We start from the raw sequence: 21,341 nt of genomic DNA on the forward strand, positions 1-21,341 counted from the left end.
AAAGGAATGAAAGAACTCAGCAGACTTTTGGAAAACAGAAAACTGATGGCTCCCTGACATGCAGAGAGTGCCGTTTGCATTGTGGATATTGTAGGTTTACATGTAGTACTGGAGTGTCTTGTCCCAAGACACTGATAATTTTCTAATAGGTAGAAGTAAAATATCTTACAAAAGAGATGCTTTCTGTAAGACTAACTAGAAACGGGGCACCTGGGTGGCTTAGTCATTAAGCGTCTGCCTTTGGCTCAGGTCATGATCCCAGGATTCTGGGATCGAGCCCTGCATTGGGCTCCCTTCTTCTCCCTCTCCCACTCCCCCGCTTGTGTTCCTGCTGTCACTATCTCTTGCTCTCTGTCAAATAAATAAATAAAATCTTTAAGAAAAAAAAATTTAAAAAAAGACTAACTAGAAGTAAAGCAACTTTTTTTTTTTTAAGATTTTATTTATTTATTCATGAAAGACAGAGAGAGAGAGGCAGAGGGAGAAGCAGGCTCCCAAGGAGCAGGGAGCCCGATGCGGGACTCGATCCCAGGACCCTGGGATCATGACCTGAGCCGAAGGCAGACGCTTAACCATCTGAGCCACCCAGGCGCCTGTAAAGCAACTTTTTCAAGAACTAAAGCCTGACTGTAAGTCTTTTGTGTGACTCCTGAAGTATCTGCACAGCTGTGCAGCACCCCTCCTCAGAGCTCTGGATCCCAGCTTTGTCAGTGTACCTTCCAAGTCTGTAGTTTTTAATAACCCAATCTCTTTCCTTTGTCTCTTCATCCTAGGGGTGGTATTTACTATCTCTGTGTTACTGAAGTTCCTCCTTTGCCTTTTTGGTTCTCCAATACTTGTCTACACACAACACCCTATATTAAATCCTTTCTATTAAACTGGTATGGTTTCAATATTTCACAGACTCTCAAAAAGAATAGAAAAAGAGGGAACATTTTCCAGCTTGTTTTATGACATTAGCACTAACCTTGACAACACATAGTAAGGACAATATGAAAAATTACAGGCCAACTTAAGGCAAAAATTCTAAACATTACAAAACTGTTCTAAATTTATAAAAACCAGCAATATATTAAGAGAATATTTTGTGACTAAGTTGCATTTGTCCCAGAAATTGAAGGTTGGATTTTAACATTAAAAATTTAATGTGATTTGCCACATTGAGATTAAGGAGAAAAACCATATGATCATTTCAGTAGATGCAGAAGCACTTGATAAATTGCAACATTTTTCATGATTTTAGAGAGAACTTTTAGCAAACTAGGAATAGATGGGAATTTCTTTAATCTGCTAAATGGTGTCCATTAAAAAAATCTATAAATATCATACCTAGTGGTGAAACAGTGAAAGCTTTCCTTTGCTATTGGAAGCAAGAAAATGTTGCCCTGTATCATCACTTCTATTCAGTATTTTACTGGAGATCTTAGTCAGTGGCATAACGCAAGAAAAAAGGTATAAAAATTATTAAAAAATAAATAAAAATGTCATTATTCACAGATAATATAATTATATATGTAGGAAATCCAAGATCATCTACAGATACATTATTACAATCAATAGCAACATTAAGTATTGTTGAATATAAAGTCAATATACAAAAGTCAGTTTCCTTCCTTATGTTAAAAAAAAGAAGTTAGAAAATGAAAGTTTAAAGAGGTATCATTTACAATCAAGAAATGTCAAGTCCTTAGGAATAAATCTAACAAAAAGTGTATAAGACATCTACAGAAAAATACTACTTCATATAAGTACAAATGTAGTGAGAGATATTAGAGAAGTCCTAAATAAATGGAGTATTTTTTTACTTTGCAAATTGATCTATAAAGTCTGTCTTTTTTTTTTTAAGATTTTACCCATTTATTCGACAGAGAGAGCGAGACAGCACAAGCAGGGGGAGCAGCAGAGGGAGAGGGAGAAGCCGACTCCCCGCTGAGCAGTGAGCTGGACGTGGGGCTGGATCCCAGGACCCTGGGATCATGGGATCATGACCCGAGCCGAAGGCAGACGCTCAACCATCTGAGCCACCCAGGTGCCCCTATAAATTCTATCTTATTATAAATTCAATTCTAACCTTATTTTTGTGGAATTTAACAAGCTGATTCTTAAAAGTCTTTGGACAAAGGGCCAGGAAGAGTCATGATATGCTTAAAAAAAGGAAAACCAGGTAGAGGGTTTGTTTGTTGAATATGAAGACTTCTTATGAGGTTATAGTAACTAAGGTGATATGGCACTGGTACAAGAATATTCAAATAGATCAGTAGAATATATAGAAAGCCCAGAAACAGACATTTGATTATGACATACGGATACTTGGTTTTTAAAAAATATGGAACTTCGGAGCATTGAAAAAAAGGTAGTGTTTTCAATAATGATGCTAGAACAACTGGACAGTTAGTACACTGTAAAATATGTCTGAAAGATATATCCAAATCCAACCACAACAAGAAAGTTTCCTTAATCAAAACTGCCAAGAAAGGCTTAGAACTGAAACAGAACCTGATAGAAGGGCTTCAGAAATGTGTGGACATATACAAGTACCTTTTCATCTTCTCTGTGGCCAACATGAGGAACAGTAAGCTGAAAGACATTACATCGCAACACCTGGAAGCACAGCCAGACGTTCTTTGGCAAAAACAAAGTTATGATGGTAGCCTTGGGTCGAAGCCCATCTGACGAGTACAAAGACAACCTGCATCAGGTCAGCAAGAAGTTGAGGGGTGAGGGTCAGTCTCCTTTTCACCAGCCACACCAGGGAGGAAGTGAATGAGTGGTTTACAAAATATACGGAAATGGACTTCGCTTGAGCTGGAAACAAATCAACTTTCACTGTGACCCCTGGAGCAGTTCTCCCACTCCATGGATCCTCAAGAGAGGTGTGGTGACGCTGCTGTCCAACAATGAGGTGCAAGGAGGGTGATGTGCTGACCCCAGAGCAGGCCCACGTACTGAAGCTTTTCGGGTATGAGATATCTAAATTCAAAGTTGCCATCAAATACATGTGGGATGTGCAGTCCAGAAGGTTCCAGCAGATGGGAGATGACCTGCCCAAATGTGCGTCCTAGTAGGCAGAAGAATCAGGCTCGGCGGGGGCGGGGGAGAAAAAGGCTGCCAGGCACTTGGGGCCCAGACGTGTGGGACCGCCATCCTGTGGGCCAAACAGCCTCGAGGGCGAGAGGGACAGATTGCTTTTCTGTAAGGAATAAAACTGCAGGGTGGCTCCCTGTGAACAGCAAAGAGGACTTTTCCTAGAAAAAAAGGCCTTGTCTTCAGGCTTTTGTATGGATTCCCAGGGTTCCTTTTGTTCACCTTGAGCCAGCATTCAGCACTGGTTCCTGCATGATGGTTGGGGATCTGAGAGCCACCATCAGAGCCAGGGCTTCTCTCCTCTGGTCTTTGTGCCCCTACTGGAAATGGGGGTGTGTCAAAGAATAGAGGAACCCTAACCACGCTTCCTACCCTTTTCTTTCTCCCCGCTTCCCCCCGCCCCATCCCCCACCCACACCAGGGCCAGGAGTCTTAGACGACAAGACAGGATGCTTTCTTTTTTTTTTTTTAAGATTTTATTTATTTATTTATAAATAAATAATTTATTTTTTATATATAAATATATAATTTATATAATAATAAATAATATATTTTTCTCTCAGAGAAAGAGACACAGCAAGAGAGGGAGCACAAGCAGGGGGAGTGGGAGAGGGAGAAGCAGAAGATAGGATTCTTTCACTAAGACAAGAATAAAGCCACTTTTGAAACCCAGAGCAGATATTAAAACTGTTCCACGGGGGGGGAAAAGGGAGGGGAAGGAAAAATTAAAAAGTCAGTAAAATAAGATATATCCAAAATGTGGTAAAGATACAGAAGGAGATGGAAAATATAAAGAGAAGGAGTAACGTATTTAATTAGAGTTCCAGAAGGAGAAAGTGGACATAATTGAGCAAAGGCAATATTTAAAGAAATACTGGCTATGGATGCTCCAGAACTAATGAAAAATATGAATCAAGAGATCCATGATATACAACATATCCAAGCAGAATTAATAAAAAGAAGTGTCATTCTAAAACTACAGAACAAGAGAAACAACAAATCATGAGAGCAGTCAGAGAGAAGGGAAGGAGCACTATAGAGGAATAACAAGATGAGAAGAGACGTCCTAGCAACTTAAGTGAAAGCTAGAGGACAGTGGAATAACTTATTCAAAATATTGACAGAAAGTCCCTATCAACCTTGAATTGGGATCCAGCCAAATTATCATTCAAGAATAAAAGGAACAGAAAAACATTTACAGATAAACAAAACTGGGAACTTCTACCACCAAGAGACTCGCTCAAAAGGAACTTCTAAAAGATATACTTTAAGAGGAAAAAGATACCAGAGGATGGTCTGAAATTCAAGATGGAATGTGAGCAAGTAAAATGGTAGTCACACACGTAAATTCAAAGAAATAATGGTCTATATAAGACAATAACAGTGCTTCATGTATGGCATTTAAAAAGAACTGGAATATTAGGAATAACGTATGAGTCAAGAATCTCCCTGAATATTACAGAGGATAATGGTAACTGCAGTGCAGAGACTTTGCCAAGTGATTAAAGTCAACATCATCACTACATTATGTACTTCAAGATATGGAGGACTGAGAAGGGCTAATCACTTCGTGGTTTTCTTGCCAAAAATGCATAACCTCAATCCAATTAGGAAAAGACATCAGACAAATCCAAATTGAGGGACATTCTGCAAAATAACTGATCAGTTCTCTTCAAAAATGTTGAGGACATAAAAGACAAAGAAAGACTCAGAAGCTGTCACAGATTGCAGGAGACTAAGGAGACGTAACAACAATTTTATATGAGATCCTGGGTTAGACTCTGGTACAGAAAAAAGACATTAATGTAAAAATGTAAATTTCAAATAAAGTCCATAGTTTAGTTAGTAGTAGTATACCAATGTAAACATTGCAACTTCTCTGTAAATCTAAAATTATTTCAAAATAAAATAAAAACAAAACCTGAGCTAAAATGTTCTAAAGTCTTTTTTATGTGAGGTAGATGAGAAGTTCAGCTTTAAGAATGTGTTGGGCATGCTTAATAAAATTTGATAAATTTTTAAGAGTTATTATTAACAATAAAAGTAGAGGGAATAGGTACCAGACTTACAAAGAGAAAAATTTTAAGGTGAAATACACAAAAGAAGAAGAACAATAACAATATTTAGAGACATTTTTAAGCAAAACAGGAGAGAAAGAAATTAGAAAAAATTTAAAAGAAAGTATAAACAAGTCCAAATCAAAATAAATGTGAATGGACTAAATAACCAATTAAAAGTCAGATAAAAAAAACCCCAAGTGCTATTTATGAAAGATGACTCTAAAGCATAAGATCACAGAAAGGTTGAAATTAAATGGAGGAACCCATGTTATATGTGGACCTTGATTTATGACAAAGGTGGCACTAAGATCACTGTGGAAAGTATGGCTTTTGATTCTGGGTCAACTAGGAATCCATATAGAAAGAAAAAGATATTTGACCCCTATCTTGCCATCCACAAAAATCAATTTTAAGTGGACTATAGATTTAAATGTGAAAAGTAAAACAATGAGAAGACATTAGGATAGAGAATGAATTAAGTGAACAGAAAAAATATTGTAATAGTAACAGATTGGAAATAACATAAATGTCCATAGTAGGAAACATATTAATAAATTATCTTCTATCCATGCATAGAACTAACTTCAACAGAACCTTAACCACACCAGGCCAGGCTGGGGTTTAATCAACATATTTTTAGCTTTTGCTTTAACTTAATGTTAAAGATTATTAAAATTACTGTGTCCAAATCATCTCCACTCAAAGTTTCTCAAAATGTATGGTCTATGGCTTTCATTTTAACTGTGGCTGAGTCAAAGCATTTGGGAGTATAATTTTCTATTTCCACAATATGTTTTGTCATTTTAATTTTATGGTTTTTGCCATTTGTGCCTTAAGAAGTTCTTCTATATTTACTTCTCTATCGGTCAGGATCCCACAGAAGAACATGCTCCCCTCGCATTGAGTAATTTGAGGAAAGTTTACCAGAGAGTTTATTTACAAAGGTAGAGTGTAGGGGAATCACAGAGGATAGTGTTGTATCCCAGGGTTAGTACCATGAGCTCCACTGTTACTCCTAAGCCTGGTAGGGGATGGAGAACCCAGACAGTGCACTGTGGACAAAGGCCACCTGACTGGAGCTTGGACTTTGGATGTATAAATGCAGTCAGCAGCAAGGCTGCAGCAGAGAGAGCCAGGGGACTAAATCCCCACTCTCACTCTCCTCCATTCTTATCTTCTGATGCAGCTCCCTTTTGGCTGAACCCGTATGAGGTTCAGAGAGCATGAGGGACACTGAATGCAGTCCATACAGTTTAGCCCTTTGGAGCACAAAGCAGAATCAGACGGTGGAGATTACAAAAATGGCCACAAGTTCTTCCAGTGTTTACATGTGTCCGAAGAAGTAGAGTCTATTTCCTCACCTCTTGAGTCTCCCATTGGCCATGTGACTCAAACTTTGGCCATTGGGGCATTAGCAAACATGACACAAGCAGAGGTTTGAAAAGCACTCAGACACTGCACAGTTTTGGGGACCCCTACCATCTATTCAGTGTGAAGTCTGGTTAGCTTACTGGATGATGAGAGACAGTTGGCTCATTATTCCAGTCTTCAGCCAGCCAACACGCAGAAACAGAGTGACCCAGCTGACTGGCAGCTGACCACAAATGCATGGGTGAACCCAGCCACCACTATCAGAAGAACTGCCTAGCTGAGCCAACCCCAAATGGCTTAGTCACAGAATTGGGAGCTTAATAAAGTGTTTGCTGTGCAGCAAAGACTAACTGGTGTAAGTGGCAAATGGAATATATCCAGCACAAATGTTTAAAAAAAATATGCTTTGCCTTTCACAGTTAGTTCTTTAATCCATATGGTATGGATTATTTTGTTTATGGTATGAGGTAGGGATCTAATCTAATTTTTCTCATATGTCTAGTCAGTTGTCTCTGCAATATATTCAATAGTAAATTCTTTCTTCACTGATTTCTAATGCTGCCTCAATCATATATATGTGTAGAGCTGTTTCTGGAATTTCAGTTCTATTCCTTTTATCTATTTGTCTAAGTTTGCATCAATACCACATGTTTTGATGATTATAACTTTATAATAAATCTTGGTATCTGGTAGAGAAAGTCCTCTCCCCTTATTCTTTTTCTTCAAAATTATGATGGTTATTCTCAACCTGTTACATAGCCAGATCAATTTCAAGACCTGTGCATCAAGTTCCACAAAATGTCTTGCTTGTATTTCAATAAGAATTGAATTAAACTTGTGAACTAATTTGGGAAAGAAGTGACACATTTATGATACTGATTCTTCCTATTTAATAACATGGTATATCTCTGTTGCTATTGGGAATGATATCTGATTTCTATGTCTTTTTTTAGTTTTAAAAATATTTGTATATAGGAACACTATTGATTTTTTTAAAAGATTTTTTTTTATTTATTCATTCGAGACACAGAGATAGAGAGAGAGAGCATGAGCAGGGGGAGAAGCAGAGGGAGGGGGGAGAAGCAGACTCCCCGCTGAGTAGGGAGCCCGATGCAGGGCTCCATCCCAGGACCCTGGGATCATGACCTGAGCTGAAGGCAGACACTTAAGCATCTGAGCAACCCAGGCGCCCCAGAACACTACTGATTTTTATATGTTGATCTTGTCTCCAGCAATATGACTGGGCTCTCATATGAGTCCTAATAACTTTATACATTCTACTAGATTTTCTATAAAGACAGTATTACAAATATTGGCAATATTTGTTTCTGCTTATCCAAATCTCTGACTCATTTATTGACTTACTGCTTTTGTTAAGCCCTTCAGTAAGTACAATGTGGAATAGAAAGAATGATAGCAGCTATTTTTGTCTTTTTTTTTAATCTAATGTGGTATATTACATTAATAGCTTTTCTTTATTGAACATCTGGCATTTTGAGGGTAAATCAAACTTGGTTACAATATATTGCCTTTTAATTCACTTTTGAATTAAATGTAACAGTTACTGAGAATTTTTATACCTGTGTTATTAGTAATTTTGTTGATAATTTCCTTTTCTGTAATGTCCTTATCCAGTTTTGTTGTCAAGGTTAACCTCATAAATTGAGCTGGGTAACTTACCCTAGTTATCTGTTTGTTGAAGTATTTTATATGTTATAGGGATAATCTGTTCAGTTCTGTAAAATTTTCTTTTTGATCTCTTCCTCATTAGATTTGATACTGGTTTGTCCAAATTTTCTTTTTCTTTTCAAGACGTGGCGAAGTAACTACTTTCTCCTGGCTTCATGTTTCTTTATAGAGGAAATTCTAACCCTGCAATGCCCTTGGCCTTGAGCCTCAGCTCCACAGTATCTCCTCTACAAAGAAGACTTGAATAACTGTAAGCTCATCTCCTTCTGGGTTCCCCCTAGGTCTTTCTGCCTGCCAGATTTGTGTTCTAGTGAGCTGTCTTCCATAGAATAAGAGGGTTGACTACTTGTTGGGGGAGCCAAGATTGTCCATCTGTGTGATGACAAAGTACTTACGTTGAATTCAGGGGGGAACTATCACAAGTCCACTTTGCTACAGACCAAAGCCACTTTCTCTAAACTGTTTTATCAGTAATACGTGTGATATTTTGACCCCCATCTGCTTGGTTATATTTAATGATAAGGAACTTGGGAGGAGAAGAAAGGGTGTTATTCTTTGCTCCTCAAATGGCAACATCTGGTGCCTTGGCTGAACACTTTGAAAATAAATACAACTGGAGAAATTAAATCTCTAGGGTGGTAAGGGTTCATGGCTTATGGCTGTAGAGTTTTGACCTCAACATTTTGTAGCAGCCCAGATTGTGCTTTTGGCTTTTGTGGGGACGGCGTTTTCAGGTGGCTTAAGCCCTTGGGCCTTCTTTAGTAAGCATGGCATACATGGGATTGTGATCTTGATGGCTTACCACAGTTTATGGTAGTTTTGTCCCCAGGTGTTTGGTTGTTTTCTGCAAAAGGGTACTTTTTGTTTTATTTTTTTATTGTGGTAAAATATATATAAAATTTATGATTTTAATTATTTTCAAGTATATAGTTAATAGCATTAGGTACATTCACATTGTTGTGTAACAAGAGTGTAAGATGAAAAACTTACTAAACAAAGGCTGCTCTGGTCTCCGTGTCTGGGTACCTACAGATTGACTATGAATGCTGCATCCAGTTGGGACTGGTAATAAAGAAGAAACACAGTCAAAGATGAGATCTCCTATTTTGTTGGCCCAAATTAGTTCAAGTACCTAACCTTCAACCCATGACTGTGGCTAGGAGTCAGAGTAATACTATTTTAGATAGTACTACATGGCTCACCCCTACAGTCAGGGGTGGCATTTGCCCACCCCAAATATCACAGGGGAAATATATATATATATATATACATATATATATATATGCATGTATGTATTTATACATACATATCTGAGAGAGCAACCCAAACCCAAAGGAAGAACAGATGCTGGAGAAGCAACTATGATGTCCCCTTTAACCACTCCTTAGAGATAACCAGTGAGAAATACCATACATATTCTTTTTTTTTTTACAAAATTGAGGCCCTACTATGCAGTATCCTTGTCTAGTATGGTAACAGTAGCTATATGTGGCTATTTCAATTTAGATTAAATAAAATTACAGTTCAGCCTCTCAGTCACACTAGCCATACTTCAAATGCTTAATAGCTAAATGTGTCTAGTGACTACCTTATTGAACAGTGCAGATACCGAACATTTCCAACATCACAGAATATATATATTGTAGTTAACATACCGTGATTTGAAATAAAATATTTGAAAAGCTTCTTTCATGCCTGCAGAATATTCCATTGAAGTCTGTGTTATCATTTGTATGACCATTATATGAACATTTTAAAGGCTGATAAATAACATTCTAAAAATGTACAGGAGAAAGTCTTTTTCCCTTGGTCCTCACAAGCACTGAGAGGCTCATTTAAAAGTAAATACTGCCAGTCGCATAGGCAAAAACAGACCCCAACTCTGTTTTTATAAATATTAGTTAGGTTGAACAACAACCCTCTGTAAGTTGTTACATATCTGAAAGACATAGGTACTAACCACAAGACATTTTTATGTCCTGCAGTATCAACAAATTGTTTCCTGGAGTGTGGAATAAAGGCCACTCAACAGAGGCTAAGGAAACGCGGGACAGGGCGCACACACACCAGAGGCAGGTATCCCTGGGCATGAAGAGGGAGGACATAGCTGTAGAGGTTGAGGGGAAATGGGAGAAGAAAACCTGGGTTTGGCTTGTCGGGTGGCCTAAGTAATAGCGCGCTTCGCTTCACCTGGAGCCTTTAGCCGCGACTGCGACTCGGGTGGCGGGCAGGGCGGGGATGCGCGCAGGGGAGCATCCAGCACCTCGGGCAATAGCGGTGGCCTGCCGCCCCGCACTGACGCGACCCTGTGCCGCGGCGACAGTGGCCAAGCGCCTGGGAACGGCCGCGCCCCTGCGCGTTTGTGAGCTGGCCCGGGTCACACTAGGACACCTGCGGGGAGGCGGGGGGCCTCCATTCAGTTCCCCGGGCGGGACGCGCGCCGGCGGCCACCTATGGGGCAGAGAACTCGAAGTGCTCCTACCGAGCTTTGTTTTCCTGCCTGCGAGTCTAACAGCAGGCGATAGAGGCCTGGTGAGAATGGCACTTCGTGACGTGGAGGACCCATTTCATAGAGCCCGGCCTTTTCTGTCTCGGTTATCCATGGGGCCATTCTTCAGCGCCTGCGGCCTCCCAACCCACTAATCAGTGGGGGCTGAAGTCACGCTGCCCGGGCCCAAGAATAACCGAGCCTGCTCAACTCGGGGAGGTGGCGATGGCGCCACTGTTGAAAGGGATCGCCGACATCCGGAGGATTGGGAGATTTGCAGGCAGGAGGTCTGCCTTTGCATTTACCAGGAAAAGTACTGGGAAGTGAGTCTAAGGACGGGAGAGGTGGTGGTGCTTTGAGAAAGCTCCCGAGGTGACTGACTTGCCTTCTCCCATCATCTAAACAGGACAAATTGAAGTTCCAAGACTGTTTTAGTCCTAGCCTAATACAACCAAAAACACGGCATTTCTCAGAAAAAAAAAAAAACAACAGGAAGTCTTTGTAGAATATGAGGATGTAATTGAAAACCAGATATAGAGCTTTTAGAAAAGAGAAATGGAGGGTGCCTGGGTGGCTCAGTCGGTTAGGCGACTGCCTTCGGCTCAGGTCATGATCCTGGAGTCCCGGGATCGAGTCCCGCATCGGGCTCCCTGCTCGGTGGGGAGTCTGCTTCTCCCTCTGACTTTCCCCCCTCTCATGTGCGCTCTCTCTCTCTCTCTCATTCTCTCTCTCAAATAAATAAATAAAATCTTAAAAAGAAAAGAAGTGGAAAACTTAAAAAGGATCTTGTTTGATTTACTAATACAAATACCTAAAATATAACAAAATTGAAAAAAATCAGTGAGTTTTACCATGATTGAATAAAGTATTCTAAAAATGCCACTTGAATTCATTCATATCTTTTGATAAACACTGTTGCATCCTGTTAGAAGGTGATGGTTTAGAATATTCTTATTAGAGTACTAAACTAACAGAAAACTTCCAAACATATTATCCATAGACTCACGTCAAAGGCTCTCCTTTCATTTGCGGAGGACCTTGTCTGCAGAGTAGGGCACTTGACCTTGGTGAGGAGTCACAGCCCTTCTGGTTGTCAGGGTGGTTGGCCCACCACTTTCCCCAGCCCTTTTCCATAGCCTGCAACTGTTATCAAATTGTTTTAGTATATGGACCTCCCAAACCCTCGCATCACCACCAAATTCCAATTTGAAATTTAAAGTTGAATAATGGGCAGCAGCTCTTTCTGCCCACGGGTCTTGTCCCCGTGCTTTAATAAAATCACCATTTGCACCAAAATAAACGAATAAATAGATAAATAAATAAAGTTGCAATTAACTTCTCAGAATTTATGAAAAGCAGTGAGGTTCCCTTTTCTATAATTCTACATGTGTAGCCTTTTCATATCCCATTCTGTGGATTGAATTTGCAAGTTGTCATCTGCCTAGTTAAGAACTTTGTGCCTAATTGAAAATACATGTAATTTGCTGGTGTTGCAGAAGTCTATGTTTTGTCTTTTTTTCTAAACTGAGATATAATTGACATATAACATTAGTTTCTGGTGTACAAAATAATGGTTTGATACTTGTATATGTTGCAGAATGATTTACCACACTAAGTCTAGTTAACATCCATCCCTATAAGGTTACAAAAATCTTTTTCCTGTGAAGAGAACTTTTAAGATCTACTCTTTTAGCAAATTTCAAAAATACAATAGTATTAACTATAGTCACCATGCTGTACATTGTATTCCCATGACTTATTTATAACTGGAAGTCTGTACCTTTTGGACTGCCTTCACGCATTTCATCCACTCCTCACCCCCTGCCTCTGGCAACCATCAATCTGTTCTCCCCATCTATGAGCTTGTTTTTGTTGTTTTTTAGATTCCACATATAAGTGAGATCATATGGTATTTTTGTTTCTCTGTCTGACTTACTTCACTTAGCATAATGCCCTCGAGGTCCATCCATGTTATAGCAAATGGCAAGATTTCTTTTTCATGGCTAAATAATATTCCATTGTAAAATTATAAAAATATGGCACTTTTTTTTCTATCCATTCATGGACACTTAGGTTGCTGCTGTGTCTTGGCTATTTTAAATAATGCTGCAGTGAATATGGGGGTAGATGTATTTTTTTTTTAATTTTTTTATTGTTATGTAAATCACCATATATTACATCATTAGTTTTTGATGCAGTGTTCCATGATTCATTGTTTGTTCATAACACCCAGTGCACCATGCAAAACGTGCCCTCCTCAATACCCATCACCAGGCTAACCCATCCCCCCACCCCCCTACCCTCTAGAACCCTCAGTTTGTTTTTCAGAGTCCATCATCTCTCATGGTTCGTCTCCCCCTCTGACATACTCCCCTTTTCTTCCTCTGCTGTTATCTTCTTCTTTTCCTTTTTTCTTAAAATGTGTTGCGTTATTTGTTTCAGAAGTACAGATCTGTGATTCAACAGTCTTGCACAATTCACAGCCCTCACCGTAGCACATACCCTCCCCAATGTCTATCACCCAGCCATCCCATCCCTCCCACCCCCAACCACTCCAGTAACACTCAGTTTGTTTCCTGAGATTAAGAATTCCTCATATCAGTGAGGTCATGTGATACATGTCTTTCTCTGATTGACTTATTTCACTCAGCATAACACCCTCCAGTTCCATCCACGTCGTTGCAAATGGCAAGATCTCATTCCTTTTGATGGCTGCATAATATTCCATTGTGTATATATACCACATCTTCTTTATCCATTCATCTGTCGATGGGCATCTTGGCTCTTTCCACAGTTTGGCTATTGTGGACATTGCTGCTATAAACATTGGGGTACACGTACCCCTTCGGGTCCCTATGTTTGTATCTTTGTGGTAAATGGGGTAGATGTATTTTTTTTGAGTATTTTCATTTCTTTTGGATAAACACCCAGATATGGAATTGCTAGATCATATGATAGTTCTATTTGTAATTTTTTGAGGAAACTCCATACTGTTTTCCATAGTGGCTGCACCAGTTTACATTTCCACCAACAGTGTGCAAGGGTTCCCTTTTCTCCATACCTTTACCAACACTTCTAATTTCTTTTCTTTTTGATACTAGCCACTATAACAGGTATGAGGTGAGATCTATTGTGATTTTGAATTGTTTCCCTCATGATTAATGATGTTGAGCACCTTTTTATGTGCCTGTTAGCCATTTGTATGTTTTTGGGAAAATGTCTATTCAGATCCTCTGTCCATTTGTAAATCAGATTTTTTTTTTTGCTATTGAGTTGTAGGAGTCCTTTAGATACTTTGGATATTGAGCCCCTTATCAGATATATAACTTGCAAATATTTTCTTCCATCCCATGGGTTGCCTGTTCATTTTGTTTATGGTTTCCTTTGCTATGCAGGTTTTAATTTGATATAGTCCCATATTTATTTTTGGTTTTTGCTACCTTTGCTTTTGGTGTCAAATCCAACAAGTCACCGAAGACCAATGGCAAGGAGCTTACCTTCTGTTTTCTATTTAGAGTTTTATCATTTCAGGTCCCATGTTCAAGTTTTTAATCCACTTTGTTAATTTTTTTGAGTAGGCTCCACGCCCAGTGTAGAGCCCAACGCAGAGCTTGAACTCATGACCCTGAGATCAAGACCTGAGCTGAGGTCAAGAGTTGGACACTTAACCGACTGATCCACCCAGACACCCCTGTGTTAAATTTCTGTGCATAGTGTAAGACTGGTCCAGTTTCCCCAGCACCATTTATTGAAGAGTCTATCTTTTTCCCATTGTATATGATTGGCTCCTCTGTTGTAAATTAGTTGGCCAAATATGTGTGCGTTTATTTCTGGGCTCTCTATTCTGTCCCAGTGACTTATATGTCTGTTTTTATACCAGTACTATACTGTTGGAAATATATATAATTTGCTGATATTCCAGAAGTCTGTACTTTTTGTTGTTCTCTTAATTGAGGCATTAAAAGCTGCTGCTTAGTATACTTAACTTTCTTTACTCAGAATAAGGTAGAAATGAAAAAAGCTTAATTTTATTTATTTATTTTTTAAGATTTTATTTATTTCTTTGAGAGAGAGAGAATGAGAGACAGAGAGCACGAGAGGGAAGAGGGTCAGAGGGAGAAGCAGACTCCCCGCTGAGCGGGGAGCCCGATGTGGGACTCGATCCCGGGACTCCAGGATCATGACCTGAGCCAAAGGCAGTCGCCCAACCAACTGAGCCACCCAGGTGCCCAAAGCTTCTTAATTTTAATATGACAATTTATCTTACCTTTGGTCTTTGGAATGCAGGTAGTTTTCTTATCCTTTTTCTTTCTTTTCCTCTAGGGAGTTTACAAAGTTTCTGACTTGTGATTTAAACTCCACATTAAAAAGCAAATTGCATTATCTTTATCTTCACTTAAGAACTGTCTCAAAGTTTATTCATAACTAGAAAATAAATTTCAAAAACATTTTGTGGTGCTCTCATCATAATGTTTATCTAATCTATCTTGGAATTGTAAGTGTGAATGATGTATTTTACCATTCATTTCAATGACTGATTATGACCAAGAAAGATGGGAAACTTACTAACTTTATAGCACTCAGTAAAGCCCTACTTTTGCACTGTTGCAACATAAAATAATATGTGGTATATGCACATCCATCTATTTTAAAGTAGTAAATATCGAGTAAGCCAAAGCTCAGATAAAGTTAATTAAAATCTAATTTTTTTTTAAAGAGGACTTTTTTTTTTTTAAGATTTTATTTATTTGTGTGTGTGAGAGAGAAGGAGTGCGAGCAAGAGCACAGAGCATGGGGAGGGGCACTGAGCAGGGAGTCTGCCCCAGGCTCGGGCTCGATCCAGGAACTTGAGAATCATGACCTGAGCCCAGGGCAGACGCTTAACCAACTGAACCACCCAGGCGCCCCTAAAACCCCACTTTTAACTATATACAGTTAGTTACTTCTGAGAGAAATGGTTGAAATAAATTAAAAACCCAGACTGGCTTTTATTCCTCCTAGGGTTATGTGTACAAAACTATTCAGTATTAATTGGGAACAGACAATCTAGAAAGGAAAAATAGCACACATTCAACTTAAGTGAAAATTGCTTATCCATTTTTGTCTGCAGATGACTTAGATTCTTTCCCTTTCACTGCCCTACTGGTACATATTTCAGTAAATACAAGCAAAAAGTATTATCAGCATCTGTAAAATATAACTAGGAAGGAGTGTTATTAAAACATCACATAGCACATTCCAAAAGTCAACAAATGATTTGCTAATTACTGGTGTGGGATTGTACTTGTGTTATTTGCTCATATAATTGAGTTGATGACATAATTACATGATTCTATAACAAAGCATTTCATATGCTCTGAAGGAGACTTCTTTAAAAACAATGGCTTTGGATATGTATTATTTTTATTTAAAGGTTTTATTTGTTTATTTGAGAGAGAGAGAGAGCACGAGTGGGATGAGTTGCAGGGGGAGAAGCAGGCTCCCCGCCAAACAGGAAGCCCGATGTGGGGCTCAATCCCAGGACTCTGGGATCATGACCTGAGCCGAAGGCAGACACTTAACCAACTGAGCTACCCAGGTGCCCCAGGATATGTATTATTTTTAACTGTACAATTTTGCTCCATTTTTACAGTAATGTTAGAAAACTATTATTTTTCCCCCTGCTGAATTGGAGTACATATAGTCTACTCCCTAGGCAAGTAGGGGAAATTATACCAGTAAAGCAATGCAAATCAGAAATTGGGGGCAGCGGGCTCAACCTTTGAGTGTCCTCAGTGTAGGATCATCAGTTCAAAGGGGGTTTGTATTTTCTAGACTGTTTAGCCAAACTGTCTAGAAATTTTCTTCAATTTTCTTCAATCTTCAATTTTCAGTTGCAACCCAAAAATATTCTCATATGTTGTCTCAGTCCTGTGCCAACATTAATTTTTATTAATGTAATTAGTTGAGTTTTATTTGATATAATTTAATTTAATAAGGGTTTACATTTTTGTTAGCAGAGTTTTGTATTTCCCCATTTTTAAAAATTTTATTTTATTTAGGGTGCCTAGGTGACTCAGTTGTTAAGCGTCTGCCTTCGGCTCAGGTCATGATCCCAGGGTCCTGGGATCGAGTCCCACATCGGGCTCCCTGCTCAGCGGGAAGCCTGCTTCTCCCTCTCCCACTCCCCCTGCTTGTGTTCCTGCTCTCTCTCTCTCTGTCAAATAAATAAATAAAATCTTTAAAAAAAATAAAAAATAAAAAAATAAAATTTTATTTAAATTCAATTAATTAAAATACAGTGTATTATTAGTTTCAGAGGTAGAGTTCAGGGATTCATCAGTTGCATACAACACCCAGTGTTCATTACATCATTTATCTTCCATAATGCCCAACACCCAGTTTACCCCATCCCACTACCCCCCCTCCCCTCCAGCAACCTTCAGTTTATTTCCTGTGGTTAAGAGTCTCTTATGGTTTGTCTCCCTCTCTGATTTCATCTTGTTTCATTTTTCCTTCCCTTCCCCTATGCTCCTCTGTTTTGTTTCTTAAATTCTACATATGAGTGAAATCATATGACAATTGTCTTTGACTGACTTATTTCACTTAGCATAATACCCTCTAGTTCCATCCACTTCGTTGCAAACGGCAAGATTTCATTTTTTTGATGGCTGATTAGTATTCCATTGTGTGTGTGTGTGTGTGTGTGTGTGTGTACACACACCACTTCTTCTTTATCCGTTCATCTGTCGATGGACATCTGGGCTCTTTCCACAGTTGGCTATTGTGGACATGGGTGCTATAAACACTGGGGTGCAGGTGCCCCTTCGGATCCCTACATTTGTATCTTTGTATATTTCCCCATATTTTAAAGGTGTCTGCATTTGTGAACATAGACTCTCTGTTAACCTTTGACCGCTCCCTATTGGAATGTGGATACTGACTTAAATTTCTACTAAGTTTTTATATATTTTTAGTGAATTTTCAACACTTGTAAAACAAGTTGTGATCTTTTCTCAAATATGCTTTTAAAATTTACATATAGTAAAATTTCCTTTTTTGATGTACAATTTCATGAGATTTGACAAAGACACAGTATTTGTCAATCACAGTCAAGATACAGTTTTTGTTGTTGTTGTTTTAAGATTTATTTATTTATTTGCCAGAGAGAGAGGGAAAGAACAAGCAGGGAGAGTGGCAGATAGAGAGAAGCAGGCCCCCCACTGAGCAAGGAGCCCAGTGCAGGACTCAATCCCAGGATCCTGGGATCATGACTTGAGCCAAAAGCATGCATTTAACCAACTGAGCCACACAGGCATCCCAAGATACAGTTCTTTTACTTCCTCAAATTCCCTCGTGCTTCCCCTTTATATTCCCACATCCCCTCACTCCCATCCTTACCCTCTAATAACCACCATTTGCTTTCTGATCCTATAGTTTTGCCTTTCCCAGAATGTCATCTAAATGGAATGTTATAGTATATAAACCATTGAGTCTGGCTTCTTTTAGTTAGCATAATGTATTTGAAATTCATCCATATTGTTCATCAACACTTTATTCTTTTTTGTTGCTGAGTAGTATTTCATATGGATGTATCTGAGTTTGTTTCACTCACCCATCAAAGGATATATGGGTTGTCAGTTCGGGGCAGTTATCAATAATTATATTTCATATGAATTGTGAAAAAATGAAAAGTGTATCCTATAAAAGTCTGAATACAGATTTTTGTGGGAATATTTTTTTTCTTCTTTGATAAATAGCCAAGAGTGGAATGACTGGGTTCCACAATAGGTGTCTGTCTAACCTAGAAACTACCAAACTCTTCCAGAGGCATCTGGGTGGCTCAGTTGGTTAAGCATCTGACTCTTGTTTTTGGTTCAGCTCATGATCTCAGGGTTGTGGGGTTGGGCTCTGCCCTGGGCGTGGAGCCTGCTTAAGATTCTCTCTCTCCCTCTCCCTCTGCCCCTCCCTCTCTCTAATAAGAAAAAAAAATTAGAAACTACCAAACTCTTCCAAAATGGTTTTGCCATTTTGCATTCCTCTTAGCCATATATAGCCAAATGTTAGCCATTTTGCATTCCTGTTAGTTGCTCTGAATTCCTTGATTCTTTTGCCTTCCTTTATATTGTATACATTTAAAAGGCATTTTAAACACCTGTTATCTCTCATGATACCCATAAATGTGCTGTCACTAAAATATACTAGTCTGTTTTTCTCTAGTGGTATTAAAGATTTTTTTTTAAAAGATTTTATTTATTTATTTGATAGAGAGAGACAGCAAGAGAGGGAACACAAGCAAGGGGAGTGGGAGAGGGAGAAGCAGGCCTCCCGCCGAGCAGGGAGCCCGATGTGGGGCTCGATCCCAGGACCCTGGGATCATGACCCGAGCCGAAGGCAGACGCTTAACGACTGAGCCACCCAGGCGCCCCTAAAGATTTTTTTAATATTTAATTTTTGGCCATATGAAATTTATTGAATATACAGTATGCAGGATGGTACCAAGCTATTTCTTTTGCATACTGATATCCATTTGCCTAATGAGATGCTTTGGGGCTGCTCTAAATGGAATTTCTTTGCCCATTTCTCAATGGAATTCAATACATTTCTTCAAATGATCCTCCATTCCTTATCTTAGGCAGTTTATGATACCATTTTCCCAGTTGCCCAGGACGGAAAGAAGGGATTTATGATTCCTATCTCTTCCTTAGTTCCCATATCCAAAAGGTCACTGGGTTTTGTCAAAACATTAATCCACTTCTCCCCATTGTCTTATACTTTCTTGCTCAGATCCCTTGGAGCCCTTCTGTACACTGGCCCAGGGTGATATCTTAACATACAAATCTGAGCTAGTCAAGTCCCAAGGGCTCCAATGGCTCCTCATTAGCAGGAAACACTTCCTTCAAAATATGGTCTTTTTTTTTTTTTTTTTAAGCCTCCCCAGCTTCTCCTTTACCTAACAAATGTCTGAATACAGAAGCCAGGCTGCCAGAGTTTAAACTGTGACTCTACCACCTACTGGTTTTTTACCTTAGACAAGTAACATAACCTCTCCATATACAATTGTATTCAAAGTTATATAGTGTATGAAAATGAAAATATTTACAACACTGTGTTAGAGAAGTTTGACTTCTAACCTGTTTAGAAGAAAACAAATATCTTGTTATGTTTTTATTACAATCACATATCATGTTCCTGATTCATTAATACTATGGAGCCAGACTACCTTGATATGAATCTCAGCTCCACCACTTAAGTTATATTCTCTTTGGCAAGCTACTTAACCTTCTGTTTCTTCATCTGTAAAATGGGAATAATAGTATCTGCTTCATGGTGATTATTGTAAGGGCTAAATGAATTAATATATCTAAAACAATGCCAAGGAACAAAGTAAGCACCATTTTAAGTATTAGCTATTTTCCCATCCATTGTTGGTGTCCTTCCAATAAATCCCGAACAACCAGGGCTTCCTTATTTTTTTTTAAAGATTTATTTATTTTAGAGACAGTGAGTGGGACTGGATGGGGACAGAGGGAAAGGAATCTCAAGCAGACTCCCTGCTGAGCCTGGAGCCCAGCAAAGGGCTTGATCTCACAACCCTGAGATCATGACCTGAGCTGAAACCGGAGTTGGGAACTTAACCAACTGAGCCACCAAGGCGCCCCCAGTGCTTCCTTCTATCATAGAAATTAGTACAATATATTGAAATTACCTTTCTCACTTACACTTTAAGATGTCTGAAAGATATTTCCTTTGCCACAAGCACTCTTGCCTCTAAGAACTCCCAGGGCTTGCCCTTCTTTTGCCTTAGGGCCTTCTCCGTCAGCCTACCTCTGCCTCTCCAAATACTCTAGAGGCATTCTGACCTTACGGATACAAACTTTAAATGAGAATCATACCATCACAGATGGATTTTTATTGACAAAGTATTTTTTGCATGAACTCAAGCCACCTTAATTCATCAGTTTTCTACACAGCACAGCAAAAACAATTTATATTTTTTCCATTTCATTTTACTGAAATTATTTTCATTGAGAGCATTTTTCTGTATAAATTATAAAGCAAGGAATTGATTCATCAATCAGTTTTTTTGCATATATTTAATACTGCCAATTAGTTTTTGCTATTGAGTTCCTCAGGATCAAATTAAATTCTCAATTTTATTGATCCAGTTCATCTGTTAAATTTGGTCAAGAACTGTGGCCAGTTTTGGGGCACCTGTGTGGTTCAGTCGTTAAGCGTCTGCCTTCCGCTCAGGTCATGATCCCGGGGTCCTGGGATCGAGCCCCACATTGGGCTCCCTGCTCTGCGGAGAGCTGCTTCTCCCTCTCCCACTCCCCCTGCTTGTGTTCCCTCTCTCGCTGTGTCTCTGTCAAATAAATAAATAAAATCTTTAAAAAAAAAAAAGAAAAAAGAACTGTGGCCAGTTTTACTTTGTTAAATATTTCCATCATCTAATGGTGGGGGTGGTCAGTTTTGGCAACTTTTAATCTTAGGTGTTCTTCAGTAAGTTTTTCTAATACGTTTATCATTGCAGTGTTAGCTGTTCTGGTTTTCTTTTTTCCATTTTTATTTATTTATTTATTTAATTATGTTAATCATACATTACATCATTAGTTTTTGATGTAGTGTTCCATGATTCATTGTTTGCCTATAACACCCAGTGCTCCATT

General features: G+C 38.9%; 1 protein-coding gene, 1 long non-coding RNA gene and 1 pseudogene across 6 annotated transcripts in view; 2 read left to right on the forward strand and 1 right to left on the reverse strand.

Annotated features, from left to right (window-relative positions):
• The window catches only part of LRRD1 (leucine rich repeats and death domain containing 1), a 32,937-nt gene extending 22,428 nt beyond the window's left edge, over positions 1 to 10,509 (reverse strand). For 4 of the 5 annotated variants that reach the window (XR_012380210.1, XM_073898810.1, XM_073898809.1 and 1 more), the window contains exons 1-2: positions 10,395 to 10,509; positions 9,195 to 9,266 (exon numbers count right to left, since the gene is read on the reverse strand). The gene's annotated coding sequence lies outside the window, so the exon portion shown is untranslated. The remainder of the gene's footprint in view (positions 1 to 9,194; positions 9,267 to 10,394) is intronic. The other variant, XM_073898811.1, reaches the window with a different exon arrangement.
• LOC141373857 (uncharacterized) overlaps positions 1 to 21,341 on the forward strand; it is a 92,940-nt gene that overhangs the window by 40,346 nt on the left and 31,253 nt on the right. The gene's annotated exons all lie outside the window — the stretch shown is intronic.
• Positions 1,378 to 3,062, forward strand: LOC112825297 (mRNA turnover protein 4 homolog pseudogene; annotated as a pseudogene).

This window comes from Callorhinus ursinus, unplaced genomic scaffold, assembly GCF_003265705.2.
Source record: "Callorhinus ursinus isolate GAN/ISIS: 27379988/994484 unplaced genomic scaffold, GSC_fseal_2.0 scaffold12, whole genome shotgun sequence".
NCBI lineage: Eukaryota > Metazoa > Chordata > Mammalia > Carnivora > Otariidae > Callorhinus > Callorhinus ursinus.